The following is an 11416-nucleotide window of genomic DNA, read 5'->3' as shown; positions in this document are numbered from 1 at the left end:
GCTACTCTTTTGCCAACGAATAGTGGGAATGACCGTCACATTATAACGCCCCCACCGCTGAAAGGGCGAGCTTGTTTGGTGGGACGGGGATTTGAACCCGCGACCCACAGATTGCGAGTCGAGTGCCTTAACCACCTGGCCATGCCGGGTCAGTCCTCAAAGATAGTCTCTGATTTAGCGAGAAAAAATCAGTAATAAGGTCTACTTCATCGTTGAGAAAAACAAAACAAAAAAAGACGGAAACGTACCAACTTAATCGTTTCAAAAACATAAGAAATATACCCATCGTATAACCCCCCCCCAGAAAAAACAGACCTATGGTTAACTTAATTACTATAAAAAAAAGAAGGGAAACAGAATCACGGACAACGTAATCATTTCCAAAAACAAATAAAAATGAAATGTGGTTAACCTAAAAATCCACAAAAATGTATTCGAAACATAAGTTTGAAACATAAGTCCGACCTTCGTATATAGTATAGCAAACCATGTCTGTATACAATGTAAACTTTTCGTTTCTACTAAAATGGAAAGAATGTAGAAATATTTGTAAGTTAAACCAACTTGTTCAAAGTATCCATGCATTTCATACTTTTCCCTCCAAAAGTCTCTCTCTTTCTCTCTCTCTCTCCCTATATATATATACATACATACACATACTTCATTTAGCCTCAAGAAGCTGTCATACAATGATATTCTGAGGAAAAACACCAGTTATAACAAAAACAATAACATTTAATAATTGTTTCTTTGTTTTCTTATTGCGTGGCTCGGCATGGCCAGGTGGTTAAGGTCGCGGATTCGAATCCCCGTCCCACCGAACATGCTCGCCCTTTCAGCCGTGGGGGCGTTCGAATGTGACGGTTAATTCCACTATTCGTTGGTAAAAGAGTAGCTCAAGAGTTGGTGGTGGGTGGTGATGACTAATTGCCTTCCCTCTAGTCTTTCACTGCTATATTACGGACGGCTAGCGCAGATAGCCTTCCTGTAGCTTTGCGCGAAATTATAAAAATACAAAACTTAATGCGCCAGAATATCTGACGTACTAATCGCCACATCTTATATTGAAAGAGTGAAAACAAAGGTCAAAATAACACTATATATTAATGAAGTCAAATCTGGAAAAGACTTAGACAATTCCCTACACACACAACACAGAAAACAAAAAGCAAACAAAGAAGGTTTGTAGAAAATCAAAATTTTATATTGTATTAACTACAAAAAATAAAATAAAGATTTCTACTGATGTACCGCTATGAAATCGGGATGGTCAAACTTGGAAGACAGCTACCGCCAACGATGGTAAAGGTAACTAAAGGTAACTGGATTTAATGTAAAATATACCACCACATAGAGTCGGTACATATGGCAATGTATACTTGAACATTTACCATTCCTGCTCTGTTACAGTGTTGTAAGTCACCCAGTGTTTAAATAAAATTGGATGACACCAATGTTAAAATACAATATGCTAACTATAGTTTTCAACTACTACATCTTTATAAAGCAAAGAGAAAGACTTAGTCATATTATCACACAATTTGTAATGGAAAAAATTGAATTTCCTCCAAGTGTTGTATAAATACTCAAAGTAAGGTTTTCAAACTATACTTTACTGAACCTTTTCTTTCTATCTGCCCCCAGTGGCACAGCGGTATGTCTGTGGACTTGCAACGCTAGAAACCGGGTTTCGATACCCGTGGTGGGCAGAGCACAGATAGCCCTTGTGTAGCTTTGTGCATAATTAAAAACAAACAAACTTTCTATCTCGAACCAGAGAAAGGACATTAAAAGTATACAAACAAGAAACTATCAAATGTAAGGTCACGTATGACCCATATAACTGAATTAGATTTTTTGTACAAAATTTTAGCAGATCAAAGTCTTATAAATGGAGTTTTGTTACACGATCTGAGTAGATTTAAAGACATTTGGATATATTGTTTTTTACCTAAAACTTAGCAAAGAATGAGGTTCCTAAACCTCAATTTCTTCAAAAATCCAGTATAGAAAATGAATGTAAGTTTTACTTTATCTAAGGATTGAGCGTGTAACTTTCAAACCTGTTTTTGAAACTTCAAAAGATTCACAGATTCCTCCACGACTTTGAAAAAGTACTCAATTAGAGTTCAGTAAAACATACGATCTCTCCCAGTCCCACTTTCTCTTGAACCTCCATGCCTTACATGCTGTTTTTATAGCTATTTTTTCTACATGCCTGAAGATGGAATAAGATTTTTAAATTTCACGTTATTAACACCTCATTAGAATAAGCAGCCTTTGAACTTTTAAGAAACAGTTTTAGAGTATTAAATTTTGTTCAACTAAAACATGTTTGGATGTATATGTGAAAATGTCAGAACTTTTTTTTAAAAAAAGAAGGAGCCACTTACAGAGAATCATATTTTAACTTAAAGGTAAAAGTTGGAAGCACATTTTATCAAACATAACTTAAGATATTTGTAATAATTCGAGTTTGATTAAATAGGATAAAAATACTTGCGAAGTAAAACCATTGTACTTGCAATTTTGTGAAGTTCAAACATTTTAAGGACTACTGATATAATTGCGGGAGTATTTATAATAATCTTTATAGTAGAAAAATACCCCACTGAAACCATTTATCTACCATTTCAAAAACTAGTTTCTAGTTGTGTTAGTTTAATAATATGTCTGACTATAAGTGATGAGTACGGAATATACTCATCATCAGACCTTTCTTCAAGATGTTGTGAAGATTGTGCTATTTCATTTTTAGCGTCTTTGAATATATTTTCTCTTTTGTCCGTTCATTTACCCGTCATACCAAACATGCTCGCCCTTTAAGCCGTGGGGGCGTTATAATGTGACGGTCAATCCCACTATTCGTTGGTAAAAGAGTAGCCCAAGAGTTGGCGGTGGGTGGTGATGACTAGTTGCCTTCTCTCTAGTCTTACACTGCTAAATTAGGGTCGGCTAGCGCAGATAGCCCTCGTGTAGCTTTGCGCGAAATTCAAAAACAAACAAACAATAAACCGTTCATTTGAAGTATATAACTACTTATATGATTGAGTTTCTTTAAATTTCTTGAACAACCTCTGTAAAACATTGTTTGATTTAACGACACGATAGAAAAATAGACAAGTTTCCAAATAAATCGAAGTTTGAAAAGTTAGCTATGCTCTAATTCTGTTAAATATGAAAAAGAACCTAGTGTCTTTCTTGAGATTCAGATGCCATTTGACGTATTCAATTTACTATTATCATTAGTTCGATTTTATGCAATTTATAAACATTAGAATTAGTTTCGACTATTCGTAATTATCAAAAGACAAATTATTTAAACCATTTTTTCAACAAAACAGCTGCACGTTATAGAAAGAAAGAAGCTGACACACGAACTAGACATAGAAAATGGAAAAACCATTCCGTACTTAACAGATGACGATAGAGAAAAATTTATACACTTATTTGCGGACTCATGAAATTCAACTTTCATATTAAAGTTGTAAACTTTAGATTATACAGAACAAGAATTTTGAGTTGAAACATTCACAAAATATAAAAAAAATTTAAAAGGCATTTGATACACTATTGAACTTGTGGTATGTTTTTAAAATTATTTTGATTATTTATCAGACAGAAATTTGCAATCTGTCGAGATCTGACTCTTGGCATTATACAATTTAATTCTTATTCTGAGCCCTAATTCTCTTCTAAACTTTCATTAATCATTAAAACGAAAAACCTGATAAATGCTCTTTTGAGTCTTATTAAATGAATATGTCCTAGTCATATCAAGTTAAAACTTTTTTATCTGTAAAAAGCATTAGCTCTTTTTTGTTCCCCGGTGGGTCGTGGGTCAGCGATAAGTTTCGGAACATACAAAGGTAAACTCATCGTTAGATTACCCTCGGGCTGGAGCCCCACGTTGGCTCAGCGGCAAGTCTTACGGCTTATTACTCTAAAAATCATGTTATGGTACTCACGGTGGACACAGCACAGGTAGCTCATTGTATAGCTTTATGCTTAATAACAAACAAACAAACCCGCCATGGTCAAAGAGCAGATAACAAACAACCTTGAGCTGAAAAACAAGCAAGTTTTTTCTCCCTCCTTCTCTTTTTTTATAATTATTTACTGTTAATTTTTACAATATCCCTGATCTTACCAAAAAATTAAGTTTTTTTAAATTTTTTATATTTTGTAGCACTTAAATACCTTAATATATATATATATATATATATATAGCCGAAAAAACTTTTTCCCCTTTAAAAGCAATTCCCAGTTATGCAAATTAATCAATAAAAAATTCAACCATATTTTATTTTTTCTGACTTAATGTTTTTCCATGAATCGAAATTACGAGACTAAACGTCTTTTATTGTTTTTTATTATTATTAAAGTGTTTGAAATTGTTTTTCTTATATAGCTTTGAAGTAATGTCCAGTGATACAGAAATTGTCGCGCCATCTATGTGTAATGACAAATATCTATACTATTATTCTGCTTGTTTGTATGTGCGATCGTTACGCTTTCCGACCGAGAACCTGTTGCATAAGCATGCGTAGTTAGAATGTTTCCCCAAGAAAAACTGCGCATGCGCATTATTCACTCGACAACAAACAGTCTGCCTGCAGCAGAAAGCTGCAAAGTTCAGTGATCAAGTCGCTACAATTGCTGTATGAAACAAAAAGTACCAACAAAAGGAGGAATGTAAATATACTTTACTAATCATTTTGTGCAACAGAATATTAAAAACTTATCAAAGTTTTTAAAAAAGGTTTGACATTAGGTCGTAGAATAACATTTTAAGTTTATTTATCGATAGTATTAAGTACAGTAAAGTTTAGTCCTAACTAAACTAAAGTAAAAAACGTACACAGGTTACAGTGTTAATTTATCTCTTTATCGAACTTAGGCCTAGCATAGGTTAAAGTTTTATAAAATATGGCCTATATACATGTGGATTTACATATTTCGTTGTCTGCGATTACAATTCGTTTATATTGTGCTAGAAGTGTTATATTTAAAGAAGTACTGTTACGATAAAGATACTAATTTGGCCGGAAATGTTTTGCGGGTCTCTTCTAGTTAAATATTAATAATACTACATATGAAATGGAAAGTAAAATTAGGTGTCTTATCTGAAGTAGTGGAAGCTAGTTACTTGTTTATGTAATATCACATGCTTATATTATGTTCATACAGTTCACTTCGCTATTGATAAAAATGTATCCTTAAACTTCTATAATTAGATGTTCATCAAGTTCTATGACGAATATCATGTTAGTGGACAATATTGACATACATATATCTTATTTGGCTTACTGACCAAAGAGAAGATAAATTATTCAGAAAACCCACCTTATGTCTGACATTAAGAGGGTATTGAGTAAAATAAAATCGTTAAGTGAACATATCAAATTAAGAGTAATGTAGGCAAAGAAGTGCTAATTTTGAGCACCCCTCACTTTATGGGGACTACGTAGTAAGATTAGTAGAAGACGGTTAGTAAAAAGTGGATACTTCAAGCTATGCTTTACTCAGATGTTTAAAACAAACTTAATGAAGACAATGTAGTAATTGAACAAGTTTATTTACTATATAAGGTAATTCAATGCCTTTCAATTAGATCACACAATCCTCATCCTCCAACTTAAACACAACTTAAATACGATCAATAAATCACGATATTACCTCACGCATAAACTAATAATTAAAATATAATTCATGTGTATTACATACAGAAAAACAACAAAAAGGCATGAAATATTTCTCAGAAAGTTGTTTAAATACTTAAAAAACAGGAACGATTTTGGAGGGATTACGTTCTTTTGGTGAGCAACTTTCGACTGTCTTATTTCACATCAATCTGTTTCAATACAGAAGAGCTGACACATAACAGTTAATAACTATTTTTTGTAAAAGTTTTGTTTGCATTCGAAAATCTTAGCATGAACTGGTTTCTCTAGTTTACTGGTGAGACCAACCGAAAAAAAAAATTGGATATTTAAACTGAACAAATCTGGCACGCGACGATTTGCATACCTTGTCCGCGCCACCTGCTGGTCACGTGTCTTAAAAGTCAGAATGACATTTCCTGGAGTTGTTCCAAACATAAAAATAAAAAAGAGATAAATAAAATAAAAGAAATAAGACAATAAAAGTAAACGCCGCAGAAAATGTAATTAATGTTTTATTCACTGTCAGTTCTGCTGTGACGCAGAATGCGTATTTGACAAAAAGAGTTAAATGTTTATATCACAAAATAAAAATCCAAACAAATATAAGAGTTAAATGCTTCTATCACAAAATGAAAACTAAAACAAAAAGAGTTAAATATTTATATCACAAAATAAAAACTCAATGAAACATAAGAGATAAATGTTTGTATCACAAAATACAAATACAAACAAACACAAATACTAGTAGAGCAGATTTTAAGTAATCGTACAAAGCTACACGTAATTTAATTGAACAAAAAAATTACTACATTTAACCAGGAATAAGTAGTTATTCTTTATGAAAATTTTACGCATACTGATCCACAACAAAATTTGGTGAAAACACGAAAGTTGTTCATGCTGATATGCAATATTTAAATTCCAATGTTGACTACGAATGAAATACAATTCGAAGACATCTACCAATTGCTCTTTTGGCTTGACAGATGGAATTTAAAAGTTTTAATTAAAATTTCAAAGTGAAACTACTCGGATAAACATTAAAAAAGTAAGTTTTTGAAACGAACTGAAGTTACACACCATATGGAATTCGATTTTCTGAATATATTAGAAGGCATATTCTGGAAATAGCTATGGAAAGATGTTTTGTTGATATACTTTAAAACATTATGATGTATATATAGGTCTTTCCATTCCAAGATTGTATACAAACTAATATGGTATGTGAGTGTTTGGTTACTGTTGTTCACCACTAACATACAGAACAAGAAAGGTTTAGAATGGGAGTTATTTGATCAATAATTGTTATGGCGTAAACGCTTTTTCTAAACTGGGGAAGATAGCGTACCAAAGGTGTCACGTCATAACAGTTGTTGTAGTAAGAAATGGCGTGTATCAATAATATTCCTTATAACATGCTTGGAATATTGTTATATTTCGATTACAACTAATATATAAAAGATGCAAGGCGTAATAACGTGTTAATATCTAAAATGATAGCAAGATGCAAGGCGTAATAGCGTGTTAATATCTAAAATGATAGCACACTATTATTGCATATTGCTCTCACATTTGTCTTAAAACAGAAAAAAACCCGATAAAATAATCTCGTTTTGCCATGCAAGATAATTTAGTTTACTATGGGACTGACACATATCAAGTATGAGACTAATATGCAGTAATACTTTGCTATTATTTCAGTTCAACCGTTTTATTGTGCAAACGAAGAACTGTGTTCTTATTCTAGCAAAAAAAAAATGTTTTGTTTTAACTGTTAAATAAATATAAAACCTTTGTGTAAAAGCACAAGGAAGTTATAGAGGTATCCTAGATAGGCTATTTGTAATTTTTATGTCAATATTAACTGGATTTATGATAAATTATGCATTATTTTACCTTACATTTTCTCCTAGTAGCTATTCTTTTCTTGCTTAATATTTGTATCCACTTTATGTTGTAGGCTGCTTTTTTTGAAGAATTCACTTTTTTTTTACTATTAGCAGTGTATCATTCTTATAATAAGTTGGGTGACAGTTCATTGCTGCAAAAGCTGGCTACGCACTTTATGATCATGAATTCACTATGAGAGTAATGGTTGAATCCCACTATTCGATTAGAAAAAAAGTAGCCCAAAAGTTGGCGTTAGGTGCTGTTGACAAACTGTCTTCATTCTGATGTACCACCCAGTGGCTCAGGGATAAGTCTACAGGCTTACGACACCAATAATCTGGTTTTGATACCCGTGGTGGGCAGAGTACAGATAGCTCATTGTGAAGCTTTGCGCTTTATCAAGAACTAAACCAAGCAAACTCTCGTGTAACGTTTGTGGGAAAATTATGATTCTTATTCTCGAACCTTAAGAAAATGCGATCTAGGTAGTAACACATGCTTTTGACAGGACACTCACTCCAATCTTATTCTCGAACCTTAAGAAAATGCGATCTAGATAGTAACACATGCTTTTGACAGGACACTCCTCTGATCTTATTCCCGAACCTTAAGAAAATGCGATCTAGATAATAACACATGCTTTTGACAGGACACTCACTCCAATCTTATTCTCGAACCTTAAGAAAATGCGATCTAGATAGTAACACATGCTTTTGACAGGACACTCACTCCGATCAATAGAATTTGCTAAGATTCAATTTTAGGCGATCTCTCTGGTTGTAGACTGGGGGAACTTCTCTGAGTGTTCTGCAGATTTTAGTGAATCGTTGAAGACAATTATTTTTACACCACTAAAAACGATTCTTTTTGAGCATTGAAAGGTTGAAATGAGGTGAAAGGTCAGCAACGTTTATAATAAGTTTAATCGATTTTATGTGTAATGTTGAGGATAAGCGACAGTGGAGGTAGTATTTGTATGTGTTTCTAACTATCTTGAAAGCGATAGTTATTGTATACTAAAGGCATTAAATTAAATGCCTTTATACCTTAAAGACATTAAGTGCAAAGGATGACGTTTTTCTTATTAAGGCTTCTTTGTGAATAAAAAGATAAATTTACAATTTAAGTTTTTATGGTTAACATGACGTTGAAAGTCTGTCTTTATAAGGAAATATGGCTTATTCACGGTGTTAAAAACGATAGATGAAATAAAATACGTACCGTAATTTTTTTCAGATTAGTATTATAAATACGATATAATAATCAAATTTATTTATGACAAGGTTTAACAAAATGCTCAGGCGGTTTTAATTTGACTTGAGATTTGTATCTATAGTGGAAGGTGTGATAAAAAGGCCACTTTAACACTGAATTCGGTTTTTACCAATTAAGATGAGCGTTACGAAAAAAGCAAAATATTTTGAAATGGATACTTTGTTATTATAATGTAATTTATAATTAAAGCACTGGACATAGACCTATTTAAGACATTGAAAAATGTACTACTTATGGTTGGGGGCCATTTTATTTGTAAGGTTGGATAAAATGTCTCTTCCAAAATGGGATAAAATACCCACATTTAACTTATAACAAATACAATTTAGAATAAATTTCACATTTAGAGACCAGATTTAAATCTTTCAAGTTGTCATTTCAATGCTCCCAACAGAGATCAAGAAGTCTGAAAGCCATGCACATAATTTAAGACAATGGCGAAAAGAACGTGAATATTAAATATGATTAAAAAAATTACATGGGTACTAATGTTGGATAAGATGGCTGTCGCTGTAAGATCCCTCCCTTTCTACCGTTACTGTGAGGCCATCACACTTTAAACCACTCATTTAAAAGTAATAAGAAACCTGTGAACTTTCTTCCTTTTACTGCATATGTGGCTGTTTATAGTTCGTCATTGTTTGACATTAAAAGAGTGAAGTTCCATGAGATATCCACCTTGTAAACCGGAAAAATTCAAAGTGCTTACTTTAGATCAAAATTGTTCAAAACATTTTTGTCGCACTTTGATCATTCACATTCAGACCCATCCGCCAGCGTGTCACGGGGTCATATGAACAATAGTTACATATATGGCAGCACGTCATAAATGATGATATATAGGTGTGGCCGTTTTACCAAAGGGGACCGTCTTACCTCAGTTTTCTACTAAGACAATTCTAATAATAACATTCTTCATGTATGTTATTCATAAGTTAATTGCGCATCTCAAATAGAAAACAAGTTTCTCAACATGCTCGTGCATAATTACAAAATACATTTTCGCTCATTAAACTTCCAGAATCCAGCTAACCAAATGTTATTAAATGCGGAAGACCTCTACTGTAGCAACTTATGGAATACAAGAAACATTTTCTTTAGCAAACATTTATTGGATCCACCAGAGGTCTGTAGCTCAGAAAATGTATTTCACAACAAACCGAGATAGAATTAAAAGTGATATTCGTAAATTATGTTAAGTATTGCGGACAAATGTTTTAGGGTTCAAATTGGTATTCGTAACCTAATAAAGAATTGAAAAATCAAAATATACAAGTAAATAAAATACAATAAATACAGAAATTTATAAGAGCTTAAAAATATTAAAACTCCTTTTTAAACAAATTTCTTTGAATTGAATACTAGTATTTCATGTGCATCATCGGTTAACATCGTAGATTTCATTTTAGGTCTAGAAGTAGTACTGTAGTAGACTTAATGTTTAGCATGGATTTGTGGTTGCTAAAAGTACATCCTCACCACATCTGATTCTATAACTTTGAATTCATGATATTTTCAAGGAAATCCTTGGCGTGTTCAGTTTACCTTAAAAAGTGTCTGTTTTATTATTCAGTTAAGGTCAAACGTAACTCCATATAACTTGTTTGAACGTTTGGTAATGCTGCACCCATGTCGTAAAAAAGAAGTTATTCAAGTTAAGCACATAAAAGCCTAAAAAAATAAACAAAAAGTTTCATTACGTATTCCTCATCTATTGAAGACTAACAAACGTGAACGAACTATTTCGGTACTGTATTATCACTTGCTGCTGGATCGTCGAAAAGTAAAAAGGACATTTAGCACAAGCATGATGATGACCGTGACAGGGCAGTGACACGTAGTAGCAGGGTGATCTGTTTCATCCATCAGGCCTAGGCAGGCTCGCAAACAAGATGTCAATTGCTTACTTTCGTTTCAAACACCTGCTTCTTCCAGATTCGGTAAAAAACAAAACGAAAAAAAAAGAACCGCATTGATACTACAATCATTATAAAACCCATGTTACATTTATGACACGTTTGACTTTTTTCTGGGCGTGTGGTGTGCATCTTCCGGATCTGAATCCGTCCCTGGTGTAGGGTGACGTAATAATAGTAAAGAAAAATAACAGTTAAGTTTAAAAAGCAATCCTTGAAGATGTATTGAACATAGGCTTCCATCCCTATTAATTAAAGTTTTTTTCCCGTAAACTTATTTTTTTTTGCATGTTCGTCTACAAGGCTTCACATCAGATTGCAAATCAGGCGCCCTAACCACCTAGCCATGCCGGGCCCCTTATAATAGAAATTGCAAGGAATTGCACAAAACCCTAATAGAACATTCGGGCAAAAAAGTATTTTAATTAAACAGTAAAGATTCAGTTCAAACAATACTTTAAAACTTTTACTATTGACTGCTAAGGCTGTACACTTATAAAAATGCACACAAAAGCATTTTGTTAGACTTATAAGGAAAATAAAATCCACCCAAAACGGCCCGTTTGTAATTCTTATTATTATTCTCTTGCCAGCTACAACAAAAACAGCTTGGTATATTACACCCAAACATTTTGTTTGATACTAAATAAGGTACTGCGAAAGTCGAAG

The sequence above is a fragment of the Limulus polyphemus genome, unplaced genomic scaffold (assembly GCF_000517525.1).
Source record: "Limulus polyphemus unplaced genomic scaffold, Limulus_polyphemus-2.1.2 Scaffold165, whole genome shotgun sequence".
Lineage (NCBI taxonomy): Eukaryota > Metazoa > Arthropoda > Merostomata > Xiphosura > Limulidae > Limulus > Limulus polyphemus.
Note: the sequence above shows the minus strand (reverse complement) of the source record.